Here is a 17,252-nt window from a genome sequence, read left to right as displayed (position 1 = left end):
AAGGTATCTTGAGTATCTTGAATATACACAGGGAAAGAATGGAAAGTTCTTGGAGAATACAAGAACATATGCCATTTAAATTACTTAAAACTGTCGTTATGACCTATACTAAGACTGTCAAGCGAACATTCCCACAGAAAACTGGTAAATATAATTCAGTCCTTTAGGTACAAAAATAAAGATAGAGAATATCAAGCTACAGTGAAAGCCAACTTTTCTTCTGAAGATTTAGACAGAGCAAGCAGAGGCATTTACTTTATGACAATTCTTGCTTCACCTTATGGAAGTTGAAATAACAGTGTTAAACTTCCCTGAAATGAACAAAAATAATTATAATGTAAATCCCACAGCTGACTGCACTTCTTTCCTTTGCATCACTCACCCAAAGGTTTGACACCCTGAGGACATCTAAGCACCCTCACTTTGAAATCTCTAAGGATTTATCCTCACACAACCATCAGAGCAGTAAGACAGCAGGCTTCCCTCTTGAAGACGTCCAGGTACATTTTGCTGTCATCTCCTTACAGTACATCTTCTGGTACATTGCTGCATACTGGAAAGATCAGACGGTGGACACAACTGTGTCTATTGCTATCACATGCTCATTTTGTACCCTGAAAATTAAACTTCCATGGAAAAGGAAAGATGGGGTTTGCTGATATCACAGCAGGGGAAAGATCTGAGTGAGCAGTCAATGCTGTGGATGATACCTCCCCCCAGCACCAGTATCACACATGGATATGCAGCAACCAACCTCACCAAGCAGGGCTGACAAGGTTCATCTCATTTAACCAACAGCTTGGCTGTTCAGGGACAATGATTTCCTTCCTTTCTTTTCCAACAAAAATAAAAGTATAAAAGAGACAGTGATGCAAAGGAACACACTTTTTTCAGCTAAACTTCAGATGAACTACCAGGACATCCCCACCAACCTGAGAGCAAAGAATGCATCTTTATTCAGCTGGGTCTTCATGCTGCCCTGGCATGAAGTGCTGCAGAAGGCTCGTAAGGGTAGATTAAAACGTGTTGGTTTAAATAAATTCCCTTGAATTCCCCCATTCATCCCACTTTTCAGACTGACTCTGAAAAACGGTGTTGTAAACTGAGGCATGTCCAATCTACTCCCGAACAAACCTCCCCATGGCAGTAACAGCAGAGCAAACCTCTCCTGGAGTCCTGTACTCTTCAGAGCAGCCCAACTTCTGCTGCTCTTTTGTACAGACCCTCTCCCTCCTTGCCCCAAAAGACACATCCATCCCAGCACCTCTGACAGCAGCTGGCCAGGCACGTGGGAAGAGCCGAACATGCAAAGATTTGAGTCACTGCTGAATGTCAGGGTGAGAAGAGTCAGAGGAATATCAGCATTGATCTTACATCACCATACTACATACTATTACCAGTATCTTAAATGCACCTCTGGAAAGGGAAAAAAACAAACAAACATAAAAATCTCCATGTCTTTTAACTCCATGTAACTCAGCTCACAGAAAACTGAGTTTAAACGTAGCATACATCCAATCAAAATGCAGATAGTTACACTTCAAACAGCCTGAAACAGCTCAGGAAAAACATATCCTATGGTCATCAAACTGCAGGGCAAGTTCCCAGCCCTGGAGAGGAGAGTTTGGGGCCCCTGGTCACAAAGGGTTGGATCAGCAGTTCTGGGCTGCAGCTTGCAGCCAGGGGCCTTGCACTACGCTCTGAGCTGGGATCAGCAAAGCCTGACCCGCTCAAGCAGAGTTTCTCTCTCTTTCCCCATGGCAAGAGAAGTTACCACAGAATATTCTGGAGACCTGTGAGTGAGACAAGCAGATGTGCTCAGCACCCCCCACCTCCAGCTGCACCCAGGACAGTGTGTGCCCTAGAAACCAGCATAACAGCAATAAAACACAAACAAATTAGTTCACGAATGCAGCCCAAGGAAGAAGCAGAGGTGTTTTGGGGCACCCAGGGAATTGATTTTGGTAAGAGCATTCCCTACATAACCCAAAAAAGCTCTCCAACACTGCAATTTTAAGTGGAAAATAATTATTTCATATTAAAAATATGGAGAGGGATCATGCCAAAGCGTGAGTTAATGAAGGTGGAGTTCCAATGATAAAAAATTGCTGGAATTCAGAAATTTTTGAATATTTTCTAACTTTGCAGATGAAAATAGTGTTTCATTTGACTGAAAAATTACATTGGGAGGGGATGCCCTATGCCTTTTTGCAGTCCACTGGACACATTTTGTTTTTAAATAGATGCATTTGATCTCCAAGTGCTTGTACATGTTCCCAAGCTCAAAATAAGACAAAGAGGAAGCATGTCTGCACTTTAAACAGCAACTTCCTTTGACATTGCCTCTCTTCTTTCCCAAGTCTGCAAAAGCAGAATCTTTGAATCTTAAATTAAAATATACTATCATGGACACTGAAGACTAAAATTGCCGTACAATCCATTAATTGAACTGTGTATCCCCATGAGTGATTTTTACCTAAAAGAAATTATTATATATTAACATAAATATTAATAAATGATTTAAATTCCTTTTGCATAAATAAATAAATCAAAGATTACCCTACTTAAAAGGACAGAATTCTGTGATGAAAATCAAGAAAAATTTACGTGCTTCAGTTAAAGAGGGAGAAAATACTATTTACAAAAAAAAAAAAAGGGAAAAAAATAAAAAAGAGAAGCAAAGATATTCCACAGTCCACATACTGAAGGAAAGAAATTCAAATGAAAGTATATTTAAGAAGATGATTGACTGGCCTGCAGACCTGGGGTCTTCAGGACCAACCTCAGTAAACCCCACAGCAACTAATGACAACACTCCCACAAGAAAAGAACTGGTCGGCACAGCAGCAGCAGTTTTACCCCTATAGCACCACAACATTTCCACGTTTCTTCAGTCCCATTGTGCCATTTTTCTATGCTACCGGTTTGCAGAAAATCAATTAAATTTTTTTTCTGTTATGAAAATTTGATTCAATATTCCGTGTAATGTTCCTACTCAATTTAAATCATGAGATTCCAATCACAAAGGGCCCTTGTAACAGAAAGAGAACAAAAGGAATGGATTTTCTCTTCCAAGAACAGTACAGCAATTAGAAAAATAATAATTTTTATTTTAAACCTCCAAGAACTCTCTCACAAACTCCCTTTTAGTTCTATTTTAATTAAATTTCAAACTCAGCCCTTCAACTGCTTACCTATCAACTCAGACTGAGCAGATAACATTTTAACACACTGATAGCTAAAGCACTTCAGCAAGTAGCAACACTATGGATCTCCTCTGTTTGAATGCTCTTTTCCTGTGCTCTGGACAGCACAATCTGCCTTTTTGCCAAGCGGATCAGCCTAAGATGCTCCTTTTGGGACTGGAGCTCCTTTCCGTTCCTAAGCAACAGATTTGCATAAGCTGAAGGAGCAAAGAAAAATGCTTTTCACATCATTTACTGGCCTGCCTGATTAAAGTAAAAGACAGAAGAAAGCAAACAGCAGCTGACAGTCCTTTGTGCAAGAGATTTGACATACTGCTAAGCTTTCAAAAATACATCTGCAAATGGAATTTAAAAAAAGGTTTAATACGTGAAAAAGAGAATAAATTCCAGCAGTGTATTATCCCATCCAAACATCACAGTGAGTCCCAGAAGAATGGCCATATAATAGAGACAATTAATTTAATATTAGACTCCTATAGCATGATGCGGTTCACAATAACTGCAGGTTTCCAAAAGCAGGCACAGACTGGGGAAGACCATCAGGTTAACAAAATGGATTTTTATTTTTTTCAAAGAAAATCTCAGCTTCCTAAATGAAATGTTCTTTGTTTAGACACATGTGAATTTTTCACACAATCTGCACTGCTGCTGTCCAGCCTGCAGAGAAACATCCCAAAAAGCAATGACCATCCCTTCCATCTCTTCACATAAGCAATGCCAGTGCTACAAGTCTGCAAGCAAGGTTCAAGTGCTCAGTGATACACCAGACTTATCACCCGGAAAACGGAGGTCTGGGCAGTATCAATAAGCTACAGCAGCACCATTAATGCAATGTAAAAGCCACACTTCAGTGAGTCAGTACCATTCCTCCCACAGGATAATCAAGGTCACAAGGACAATGCTGCTAAGGATGCTGTCATGGAGCTGAAATCACTTGCTGACACACTGACCACCAGGACTCAGAGGACAATTGGTTATGCTTGTCAAGTAACTTCCCTTTCAATATCCTGGATTAAAACAAGCACTTTCCAACAAAAGGAAGGTCTGACATGACCACAGCAGGTTAGGAATGGGGGAGACTGAGGCTCTTTGGATGAAGCCTAGATCACGACTGGTAAGTCATGGTAGTCCAGAATTGCCTTTTTGGATGCCTGCCACCACCTGTATGTCTACTAACTACTCCTTTTTACAGTATCAGTAAGAAAACTCTCCCACAACTAGAGAACATAGTGCAACCTCAGCACTCCTGTATCACAGCACCAGCTGGAGTCACTATATTTTTGCTAGCAAGGCACCACAAGAGTGAATTTATCTTTTCCTGCCGTGTTAGCAGCCAGCAGAAGCATATAGATGAGCACATACTAATTCTACAGCAGCAGCATCTACTGCGGATGATGATGCTGCTGCAGCAAGTAGCAACCAGGTATTTCAAAGGGCAGCCTGGTCAGTACTATGAATCTGCAGCATCATTTCACATCTTGAAGCTTTGGAAGAGAGATACAACTTCCTAATGTTAAAATATAGGGTGAAACACTATCCCTCTGTAGGAAGCTCAAGCAGAGGACACACAATGATGAAAAATTAATTCTGCTCATTCCACTTATTTTGAGAATCCATTGTGATGGAAGAAGGCTAAGCCTCTAAAATTTCATCCAAAAGTATCCCACTTAGATGAACAAGGAGGGAGGGCCTGTCTCTGAAGTTTATCCTGCAGGATGCAACCTCCCTCTGCAATGGCACTTGTGCTACAAGAATTCACAGAAGTGTTTTGTTTGGTTTGCTTTATCTGTGAAACTAAGTCTGAAGCCCAAGATGTCACAAATGTAAAATAAAAAAAACATCCACTGTTGATGGAGCTAGATGACTGAGAGGGTTTGTGCTGATTTACTAGTAAATTCACACAAAACTGAGTTAGCTCTGAGTGAAATAACTAATGTACAGAATGAACCCACCTCTGCAATATCTGACCTCTCTTCAAACTGCAATGAAGTTAGAGATTTAAGCTTTGTTTCATTCTAGGTTAGGTGTGCTGAGATCTGTCTTGCTACACTTACTTGCCTTACCCTATTAATATTCTCTGGTATTACACCTTTGAACTGCACCATTTCACCTTCCTGACCAACTCCCTCCCCCGCTTCTCTTTTTTTGCGTTCTTTTCCTCTCACCCAGTTCATTCCTCCATACCACTTTTTAATCTTCTCCATTTGCTGCCATTTTTGCATTCTGCTGATGCTGCTCTCTCCTGCAGCTGTTCTCAACAAGCATTTCTTCTGTACTTGTCACTGATCCTGCTGCTGCACGGGTGGTGGAAGCAGTGCTGCACAGAAGTTTAGCACAGAAGCACAACACAGCATGTGAAAACTACAACTACAGTTGTGAAAAGTCCTCTCACTTCTAAGCAAAGATAACATTCCCACTGTGAACGTAGTGCAAAGAATGAGAAAAGGAGCAGTAAAAGCAATAACCACCCCAGAAAGGACAGTAAGTTCACATGGAATTAGCCTGGCATGGCTCAGGATGAAGTCTTCCATCACAGATTGCTCATACCTGCCCAGCATGGGCTTCAGTGGCTGTCCTTGGTGTCTGGTGCAAAGAGAGTGCTGATACTTTAATCAAAAAGGGCACACCTGTGTACATGGGCTGAAAGAAGCGGGGCATGGGGAACTGAGCACCCCAGTGGATGGAGGACTGTCATGCTACAGGTAAAAGAGATGAGCCTCAAAGATGGAGAGAAAGACAGGAGTCTGGAATCTTTAGATTTCCATCTAAACAACAACAAAACCCTTCAGCCTTAGAAAAACTGTTTATTTAGACTCACAGAATGGCTTTGGTTGAAAAGGACCTTAAAGACCATACAGTTTGTCCTGCGTGCCATGGGTAGGGACACCTTCCACTAGACCAGGTTGCTCAAAGCCCCATCGAACCTGGCCTTGAACACTTCCAGGGATGGGGCACCCACAGCTTCTCTGGGTAACCTGTCCCAGTGCCTCACCACCCTCACAGTCAATAATTTTTTCCATATATTTTAGCTAAATTCCATCTCTTTCAGTTTGAACCCATTATTTCTTGTCCTATCACTACAGTTCCTGATAAAGCATGTGAATTCCGTACTTTTATTTCACAAGCTTGAAGAAAAATACAGAAAAACAACCTTGTTTTCCCAGGGGAGGACGGCACTCTGTTCCTTAGCCCAGTTACACAGATGGCTGCTCCAGGGTCAGTCTTACAGCTTCTCAGGGGAGTCTGCTTGGCAACACCCCTGCCTGTGGAAGGACACCCACCCACCACCGCTGGGGGCAGCTGCCCAGGCAGGGCAGCCCCCCAGGTCTCCCTTCCACAGTGCCTCTGCATTTTACATGCAGCTCCATCTTACGGCATATGCCCCCAATGACACAACAGACATTAATTATATTCAGTGGGTTTTTCTATGCAAGCCTGCAGCTGAAGCTCTGGCTTCAGTGTTGCCTTAGTTTGAGTTTAAAAATTGAACAAAGGCTTCAATAAAAATTACTCCAAAAGAGAGGATATCTGCAGTCATTCCCACTCCTTCTCTATACTGGTAGGTATGTGGGAAGTCAACAACACAACACTCTCCACTTGGAAAAAAAATTATACATCCTGATCTGAAAAGTAAGTTGGAAGATATTTTAAGCAAATTTGTACTATCCATGCTTAAAAGTAGTTTCTTTATTTATTATCTAAATCAGTAAAATAATTATATTCAACTTTGCAAGATCATGGTATTTAAAAAGGAAACAAAAACACCCCCAAACCAACAGGTTTCAGAAGCTGTTAAAAAAAATCTACCACTATGTGCATTTCTGTGAGGAGAGAGTGAATCACACAAGAAGTAAATCATGGTTTAATAGTTCTCTTAAAAAAAAAAAAACTAAGGAAATGGTATGGGACAGAGTAGAAAACAAAAATAAATAAATTTTAGTTTCTTAAGCCCTCTTTTTCCTCAGAAGAAGCTCATCATTTGTAGTATTTTATACAAGAAAACATGCAGTTTCAATGAAAATTCATCCAAAGCTTTACTTCAGATATCACCTGACAAACATTCACATCTATCATGACAGTTGGCCTGAACTTCACATCCAGAATCTATAATTCAGTGTACTCTCCTTATTGATTTTACATCACTGAACCCACTTAAAATAATTTGAGTTATACCAAAAGAAGGCTATAAATAGCTTCAGGTCAACAGCATTTTTATTTCCTGTCAACAAATGTCCATGTCTCTATCAGAATTAAAGTATTTTAAAGTGAAGTACAGAACATATTTTTATCTAAACCCTGGAAACACATCTCTTGTATAGGTGTAGTGTATAAAGCAAGCATCTCCAAAAGCACCTTGTGTCATTTGCACAGCTGAAATGTTACTTAGTATGTCAATTCTTGAGACTCATGTCCTAACATAAAACCAAGTATGGTTTTTAAATCTATTTGTTTCTAAAACCAAAAGCACCATTTAATTTTTTCTTTTTACTTTAGAATAAAGTAATGCTTAAGAACATTACTGAGACTCAACCCTGCTAATCATTTGCTGAGACTGTCATCTCTCTGCAAATGAGTCTATACACTGCCTGAATTCTTAAGATGCCTTTCAGTAGAGGGAGAAGAAGGAGGAATGGCATTTTTTTCCACCAAATGAGTAATTATTGGCTTTAAAAAGTTTATTTGTCACTCTGTTACCTCCTGACCAACACTGCCAGAAAGCAGACCTGCAAAAATCAGCCATGTCTAAGGCATGCTGAAAGGCAGACTGTTAAACTGAGAAAGTCTCCCAGTATTTGGCTCAAGCAAAGACAAATCATAGAACTTCACCCCACAAATACCCCACTCCACTTTGTAAGCTGGGAGCACTCACAAACTGGGAAAAGGAGGACACCACAGCCTGTTGCCCTGGCATTTACCTCTGATGAAAGCAAAAACAGAAGTGCCAATTCCACAAGTGACACCTGACCACTTGAATAAGAAAAGTTTTACTAAAGTTAACACATAGACAGTCCATTCTTGTGGAGGACACTCACTTTAAGCTCTGCCTAGGCCAGAGCATCTGTCCTGGCAACACACACAGAGAGAATCACAGAACAACCATCCAGCTGAATAACTACCGTGTTCACCTTCACTTCTCTGTAGTCACTGAGAAGAGTATAGCAGGGACCTCATTGCATGACTAAGAGAGCTGCAAATCTACAGCAGACCACAGCTGGCTAAGTCCCACACAGCGGGGGTGCCCAGCAGCCAGCTAATTTAACAATGAAGTGATTTCCAACCCGAGAGTCCTCCCTGAGGACTGGTGCCCTGCTGGGATCCCTTCCAGCAGGAGCTGAGGTCTGGCAGAATGAAACAGGTACAGAAAATGTGGAGAAGGGATACAGCAGCAGGACACAAGTGCTGCCCCTCAAAAGCAGGGATCACCACCATCTCCCAGCTGGGAAGGCTTGAAGACATGGGCTCCCTCTACAACACCCCAAGCCAGATCTGGGCTCAACCTGGCTGCCCACAACCTTACATCACCTCTCCCACAATGGTCTTTCTGCAGAAAGGCTACACAGCTATAAATTCACTTGCTGTCTGCTGACGGTCAGCCTGAGGGAAAGGGGGTTTCTTCTGAGATGGCAAATGCCTGATGATTATTTGTGTCATACCAACCTTTACCACAACTCTACTTCCAACAGTTTAAGTCCAAAATAGCCACTTTTCCCCCAAAACATTGTAGTGTGTGAATACAGGATTTTCTTCACAAATATACACACTACCAGACATAGTAGAGGTAGATAGCAAACAGTACATACTGACACAGAGAAAAATCTTTTAAGTCTTATGAAGAAAACAAGCTTCAGGATTTTTGCCAGTGCTTTTACAAGAGATAAGGAGCTACCCAAAATATCATAAAACATGTTTGGTGCCAAGTGATAGAAAGATTAACTGCTATTTTGCAACCTCTGTCTTCTTGTAGCAAGCCTCATCAATGCATCATACATTAATTTTACCACCAGAAAGGCAGTGATGTGGATTAATGGAATTACGTTTTAACAAAGCAAATCAATACGCACTCTGTTATCAGTATTACACAGCAAAGTGTGCCCCCGAGCCCTACTAATGTCAGCTTCTAAGGGCAGACGTGCAGTAAAGAATCCTGAACTGACGTATGTAGCTTAAAATGTAAAGCACCATTACCAAGCTCTCTGTGACTTTTTGTACGTTGACAATCATATTTCATAATGTTGAAATGTCCTTCTTTCATTTTACTGTTTCAGTTCTGCTTAAAAATCAAGACAAGGATGGGTGGCTTTTACTTGTTGTATAAACAGATAACAGTGTAGTCAAAAAGCAGCATGATGACCTTCAAGAGCAAAGTCTGTCAGAGGTCATTTGTAACAAGGTATATGACTGATCAAAAATGTACAGTTCTGTTACATTTACTCTCCCCTCTTTGCCTCTTTCCCTGAGAACTTTCACAGGGAAGCTGCGGACTGTTTAAATGAATCACAGTCCCACACGCATGGATGGATCCACCTCGAACCACTTCACTGGCCACTCTCGCCTGGGTTGTGCCAAGCTCCTGCAACATCCCTAGGTAAACAAGCACTTTACTTGGTTCAAGCATAATTGCTTATTAAGTTGGGGCTTGCCATAGTAGCTGCAGTTATTTTGAAATGTATAAACAGTGGAAATTCAGAAGCCCACACAGTCACTGTTTCGAGAGGAGTGAAGTCAATCGCACAGATGACTTCCGACTCAGCAGGGTAAAACCTGCTGCCCAGCATCCAAGTTCACTTTACTTGTTGGTACAGCAATGGAACCACTTGAAGAACTTGCCCAGAGAACACAGGGCAAAAACTGTAAAATGAAACCCACTTGATATGCACAAAAATAGGCATGGAAATTATATTAAAATTAATTTTCTCTTGTGTAGCATTGCAAGCAGTTCTAGCAGCTTTCAGGTCAGAGGATGAATACAACTGTTTCCACAAAAAAGAGCTTCTTTGGGATTTTTTGCTCCATCTTTTTGTTCTAACCTTGCAGCTCAATTTCAACCACTCTGAATTTTCTACCTCAAACTGCATATCTTGGAAACCTTCAAGAAACAAATTTAAAAATAAAAATCAGTTGGCCTTGGGAACAAGTCACCTTCCAAGGCAATTCTCTCCCAGAATGCATAAACAAAGCACACACAGACAAACATCTAACATGGAACACATATCTCTTACATATTTCTGGCAATTACTTAATTATGCAACAAAGTCAGCATAATGGATCAAGAGAATCTGTTGGTTTAAGCGCAGAGGACAATTTCCACCTAAAGTAAACCGAAGAAGTAAGAATTTTGTTAAGGAATACTTTTAATATTATAGGTACATCACTAAAGGACTATGAGCTTTTTTAATATTTCAAACATTCAGAAGTTAAAAACTGAAAAGTCTGAATTGTTTCTGGAACACTTCCTTTCTTATAAAACGTAAAAAAAATAAAAAACCAAATTAAACAACTTAGACAATTTTGCTCCATTTAAGTTTGAATGCTGTGGTATCTGTTATGGCAGAAGTTCTAGATTAGCAGATCTGGGCATATTTCAGACTCCACTCCACTCTCTGAATCAGGACCCTCAAAAAAAAAAGAAAAACCCAAGACCTGCAAACAAAACAAAGCCTTTCCCCATCTTCAAGCAGGGATGCTGGGGGGTGGGAGTATTTTGGTGTTTTTCTAAGCCTCAGAGATGTTTATTCTCAGAATACATAAACTAGCTGTGACAATCTGAAAACCAAAGTACGTTAGAGACATTCCATCAAGTACATAGCCCTTATTTAAAAAAAAAAAATCTAAGCCAAGCAAGCTTTGATGATACTGGGGTTAAGCCTTCTCAATGCTGTACAGACTTCTTCAAAATTCCTCCTCCTCCTTCCTGGCAGCTACAGAGACAACTGGCTGCCTACACCAGCCAGACTTCACAGACCAGTTGCCTGGGAAAGCTTAAAGAGAAGCTTTAACACTAGTGTAAAGAAAGCTTTTACAGTAGAACAGGAGAAACTTCGTGTTTACAGAAGCTGAAAAACTTTTTTAAAAGTAAAAGTAGGACTTAATTTAAGTCGAGAATCAGAACTTAATAAGGAATAGCAATGGTTTTTCAATTATATAGCTCAGACATTCTCTGAACATAAAACAGTTTAGGTACAATTAATAAAAACATAATTCAGAGATTGCCAAATTGCATTACAGTATTATTAGAAATTCAATTTTTAAGGAAACACTACACAACACTGCATGTGTACATGTTCAGTAAGCTTATTATAATAAAGTTATGTCAAATAAGTAACTGGAATGCAATAAGGACTGGAGTCGCTCATTAGCCTAAGCTTTCCATTTCCCACAGTTTACAGAAAAGGCTGGCATGACCTTCTAATTAAGAAGAAATTCCTCCAGCTAGCTTTCCTCCTCCTCCAATACACGTTCTCCAGCCAGCACTTCAGGCAGACTGGCGACATCCCACAAAGACAACTTCCTCCCAACAGCCTTCCTGGCACAAACAACCATCTAGGCGTCTAAATGCTACTTCGACCTGCCATCAAACAGCGCAGGAATAAAAATCAGGGCAACAAGAGACTACTGAAAGGCACAAAATCAGTAGAGATGTTGCTGAATTACAGGAATACTCAATAGATGAAGTGCATGTCTGTCTTCACCTTTGCCCACTAGAGAGGAGGGATGGGATGGTAGATCACCCATCTGGGGATTTTCAAGCTTACAGTGTTGCTGTCACTACACCATAGTTATTTTTACTGGATAATTCTCAAGTTCCTCATGAGGAAGTTATTCCACGTCCTTGGACAGACACTATAGATTACCTCCCTCTGAAGGGGGAGATGAAGCTGCATAGGGTTACTTTTATTTTTTCCCCATCTAGCAAACTCTAAGCCTGGGAGGCAGAACTCTGACCACTCCAGCGCTGCAGAGACACAGGCCACGCATGAGAGAGAACAAGCTAAACCTTACACCCAGAAATAAAACCCAGAAATGGCTTTTCGGCAACGCGCCCCGCCTGAGGGCACGGCCGCCTGCCCGCAGCCCACAGCGCCCGGCCATGGCTCCGCACGGCCCTCCCCGCCGCGGCCCCGGCACCGCCCGAGCAGCGGGACCCCCGCCGCAGCCCCCGGCTCCGGGCAGCGCCGGACACCGGGCGGATAAACACACCCCGAATATGAGTACGGGGCTCCCGGTGACCAGCGAGGGGAAGCGGCGGGGGCGCCCGGCCCCGCAGACCAAGAGCCCGAATTCGGGGGAGGGGGCGAAGGCGCCCGGGCGGGCCTGGGAAGCGCTGCTCACCCGCTCTCCGCCGGCTCCCGGGAGCGGCGCTGCCCGGCGGCGGGAGGAGCCCGTCCGTCTGTCTGTCCGTCCGCCCGGGGCTCCGCTCGGCCCGGCCGCCGAGGGTCGCGTCGGCCCGGCGGCTCCGCTCCTGGGCCGCGCCTGGCAGGGAGTTTCCTGTGTGAGTCACTTCAGCCGGGAGTTGCGCAGGGAAACACCCTTCCTGCCGCTCCAGCTCCTCCTCCCTCCCCCTCATCCCAAACCTGCCGCCCCTTCCCGCCCCCGGCAGGCTCCGGCTCCGGCTCCTCCTCCTCCCGGGGAGCCGGGAGTAATCCCGGAGCTGCCGCAGGCGGCGGAGCTGCGTCCTGGACTGGCCCTTTGCTTTTAATGAAAGCGACTTTTTCTGTGCCCTGTACACGGGGCAATCTGTCTCTCGGAACACAAATCTACGCCCAGGACGACTGTGCCCACTCGTACCAACCCCAGACGGTGCCATCCGGCGCCCGCCCCAGCACCACCGCAGAGAAAACCAGCGCCCCAGGGGCACCGGGGTCGGCACTAACAGGTCACTGGCGGGGCTTCCCACTCCACAGCTTTGCTACCACGGCGAGGGAAAGGCAGCAGCCGTAAGGATGAAAAACCTAGCCTTACAAAACCAAAAGGGATCGCGTGGGAAGCCCCTTTAAACATCCTGCAGAGGATGCCACGTATCTGTGGTATTTGTATCCGAAATAACCACACTTCATTAAAACCATAAAAACCAGGCAGGTTGCTGTTTGACAACCTCCCACTTTAATTTTCCTGTAAGCGACACCAAACACAAGTACTTTCTCATTTTTAAGTTTTCTTAACGTTTTCCATGCAGTGTTCTCAAACTGAAGTTCAGCTTCACTTATTTGTTCAAGATTCCATTTAATAAACTTGACACTGCACCACAAAATCAAACTGCCTGTTCTTTTTTCGTGGAAGCTTGTAAAAATTGCTCTTTCCAGCCACTATTTTATGGCAGAGGGAATCCACAAACTACTCCACAAAGGGAACAGTCACCTGAGAGGAAGGGAACTTCCAAACAATTTTTCATCAAAGCCTATTTGCCTGTATATTTGTCTGCTTTAAGTTGCATCCAACATTTTGTCTACTCTTGAAAACCCTCTCTAATCATAATCAAACTGCACACTGTTGCCGAAGCAAGCACTTCTAAGTCTCTGTTTTCAACAGCTGTTCAGGGGACACTGTGCTATTAATGGTTCTTGTGCTGAGAACAGAATAATTAGTGCTTTACTTCAATTATTGTTGGATTTTTCCCCAAAAGTTCGCACTGCTTCAAGTTTCTTTAAATAACCTTTTTGTAATAGCATCTACAAGAAAGCCAGTGAAGAGTGGGGATAATGCCCTAGACTCCCCCTTTTCACTATTTCAAGTATGATCTAATTCAATTATTCCACCTTTTCCATATCAAGAATTTCCACAGCTTGTGGAGAAGTTATGATCGTTGCAAAATGTTATCATTACCATTTCATCGTATCACAGACACATCTTCATAGCCATGTTTTTTTCCAAGTACTGCAACACAGTATTTTCTACAAAGCAATTAATTTTCTAGGACATTGCTGCTATTCTTCTGTCTGTATGTATTCATAAACATTTTTGAATGCATATACCAAATGAATTCACTTCAGTTCATTTCAACCATCACAGCTCCTTATCAGCCTAACTTCTTAACCCAGCTCAAGCAAAAGTGCAAAATACAACCAGAGGTGGATGCTTCTATTTCTAAAGTGACACCTGATTGTCTCCAGTGCCATCCATCCTACACCCTTTTCTGCAAACTCTGCTTGGGACAAGGAGCTTTAAGTAAATTACTCACCTTTGTAAAGCGGGATTCGTTTTGTTTCCTTGTCCTGAGCAAGTGCAAATTCAGAACAGCCTTGTCTTAATGCAACCACTCGGCCTACATCAGCAATGAGACATCTGTTACCGGGCCACAACAGAGCAGCAAGGACAGCAAAGTCGAATGCTCCCCATGAGATCTGATCAACAGCAGCTTGCCCCCACATGGGCAATACTTCATAGTCTGCCAGTCTGCACCAAGCAAAACCACCACTGTGGCTCCTCTACTTGCTGAAAGCCAGCTGATGCCAGCAGGAGCAGCTGCTTTGTATGAAAGCAAGACTGCCAACAGGCACCATCCTGTCCAGGAAAAAACAGCTTGTCCTAACGACTGGCAGACGCCCCAGATCTTGCTATCTCCATCTAAATAACTGAGTGGGCAAAGGAGCTGCTTCCCCACTGCTAGGGCAATCTGCTTTTTACTAGCATTCCTATACACCAGCTTTTAACAACCCATAAGGTCATATAAAAAAAGTAGATGATGGTACACAGCTACTCCAGCTACTCAAGATTTATGTTGGGTTTTTGTCCTATTATTTGATATAGGAATTAGATGACAATCCCATTTTACCATCTGAATATCTATGGTCTCATGTAACATGTGGCATGCCCATCACAACCATTTTAAGTGACCCCTAATACTATTCCAGACACCTGATTTAAGTCTGTAATGTCCCCACAACTCCCTGCTTTTTCAACTTTAGTGGAACTTAAGTAGTGTAGTGACAGTACTTGATTTAAAATGTTCAGCAGGTCTCCATGACCTGCTTCTCCCTCTGCTGTATTCACCCTTCTCAATTATCCCTGCCACACTGAACTGAGGCCTTCTAGATGTAGCTAAAGATACATATATCTACAATCAAGCCACTAATTGATACCCTAGCCTCTAGAAGTTAGGTGTGGTTTTTATCAGGTCAGATTTAATGGTCGTTTGAGATCCTTTCTTGGGTGGAATTTATTGTAACTGGATTTTAACCCATGCCTGTCAACAATCTTCAGCAAGATCTGCAACAGTAATGAATCATGCTCCTGGCAATTTATGTACCCTGTACCTAAATCACACAAGTATCAAATAATAAAGTAGTAACCAGCTTAATGCAATTGTCTGAAGACTGGATAAACCCTTTGTTCAAAGCACTATGCTACAGGACAGCCATAGGTGTACTTCCTGAATTCCAGCTAATTTCACATTATTTTTACTTTTCTTCTTTGAGCTTTTAAGTATTTATCCAAAGGCAATGAAAGAATCTTTTCCAGGAGCCCACAGGATTACATAGAAGAGTTTCATTCCACAGTAGCCTGAAAACTTCAACAGGAATCTTGTGGTTCTGCCACTGGGTGTCTACTATGTCTAAGAAGGTGATGTTACTCTCTGGTTTTGCAGATACTTTGGTGTTTAAGCTTAACAACATATCTAGCTATTAATTTAATTTTTCTTACCCGCTGAGTTCAAAGATTTTTCATCCTCATAAAAAATGCAGAAAAACTGTCATGACCTGACACAGAAAGGTATTTGCGAATTCATGATGGGTAATGGCCCTGATGACAGGACAGCAACAAGACACTACAGCAGCCAGCAAATACCAATGCAATCAGTGAGGAAAGGCTTTTCTGTAAGTGCAAAGTAGTACAAGAGGAAAGCTGAAAAACTTCAAAATCTTTAGTAAGTAAGATTAAAAGGCATGCTGGAGAATTTTTTTTATATTTTTAATCAGCCTTTAATTTAGCATTGCTATCTTTAATCCATGCTCCCATGGAAACCATCCGATCAACGACTGGTTGCTAACTTTTTTTATACCAAGAGTTTGACACAAACAAAGGTCCTCAAGGACACAGTGTTTAATTAGGGGTTATTAAAGCTAAACAGCAGAGAAAGCTCTGGAGAATCTACTAAATCAGTGCAAAAATGTGACTTAGAGATAACAGAAACCCACAGGAAAAAACAAGAAGACAGAAAAGTAACAAGTCAGATAAGGGCTTCTGCATCCAGAAGTTAATGAGAACAAATAAAGGCAGAAATGCAATTGTAAAATTGTGAAATTTCTCAAAGAATTTTATACCCCCTTAGAAGCTTAGAAAGTTCTGTTTCTATATGCCTTGCTGGGTGTTTTATGCTTTCCTTTAGCTAAACTTGACAATTCACAAAACAATAGACGATGACAGAAGTCCTTTGATTCTATACATACATGGAATAGATTACATTACTTTCCTAACGTCTCTAAAATTGCTTACTTGAAATTCCAGAAGTGCAAGTAAAGCATATTCAAACGTTGGGTCTCCTCTAACAAAAAGGAAAATTATCCAAAAGTTAAGATCCGAATTAATTCAGAAATAACTGACAAAAAACAGGAATTTGAAAGTAAGGTCAAAAATTGTCCAAAAGGAATGGATTCAGGACAGAATCCAAGTAATAACACTGCCCTGTAAAGAAAACAGGAAATGTTACAAGGAAATCTGAGTAAATATATAGCTAAAATACCCCATATCTCACATAAAACACTTTTTTTCTCCAAACTAGTAAATTACCGTTTTAACAACTGCCAGGGAACCGATGGAAAGGTCCTGGTGCCATCACAGGGCATGCACACTAAAAGACAGGACTTGATTTTTTTTTCTGTGGCTCTGAAGAAAAAGGAATGCCATAAGATCTACTCACTGAAAGGAATTTGTCAGCCAAGTATTACTGACACACAAAAAGTTAAACACTGAGGATGTCCATGACTAGAATCAGTAAAAACGTTTCCAGAGCCAGACTTTCCACTGTGTTTTTGTGATGAGAGATCAGCAAATCTTGGAAGCTGGCTGAATAAACAGCATGCAGGCATCACTTGTCTACAAAGTGCACAG

The 17,252-nt window shown here is 42.0% G+C and overlaps 1 protein-coding gene across 1 annotated transcript in view; it reads right to left on the bottom strand.

The window, feature by feature from the left end:
* The window catches only part of CYFIP1 (cytoplasmic FMR1 interacting protein 1), a 76,045-nt gene extending 63,404 nt beyond the window's left edge, over positions 1 to 12,641 (bottom strand). The window contains exon 1 of the mRNA XM_033053449.2: positions 12,537 to 12,641. The gene's annotated coding sequence lies outside the window, so the exon portion shown is untranslated. The remainder of the gene's footprint in view (positions 1 to 12,536) is intronic.
* Between the last annotated feature and the right edge of the window lie 4,611 nt (positions 12,642 to 17,252).

Source organism: Catharus ustulatus, chromosome 2 (assembly GCF_009819885.2).
Source record: "Catharus ustulatus isolate bCatUst1 chromosome 2, bCatUst1.pri.v2, whole genome shotgun sequence".
Classification (NCBI taxonomy): domain Eukaryota; kingdom Metazoa; phylum Chordata; class Aves; order Passeriformes; family Turdidae; genus Catharus; species Catharus ustulatus.
The sequence above is the reverse complement of the archived record's forward strand: the minus strand, read 5'-3'. Positions and strand labels throughout refer to the sequence as shown.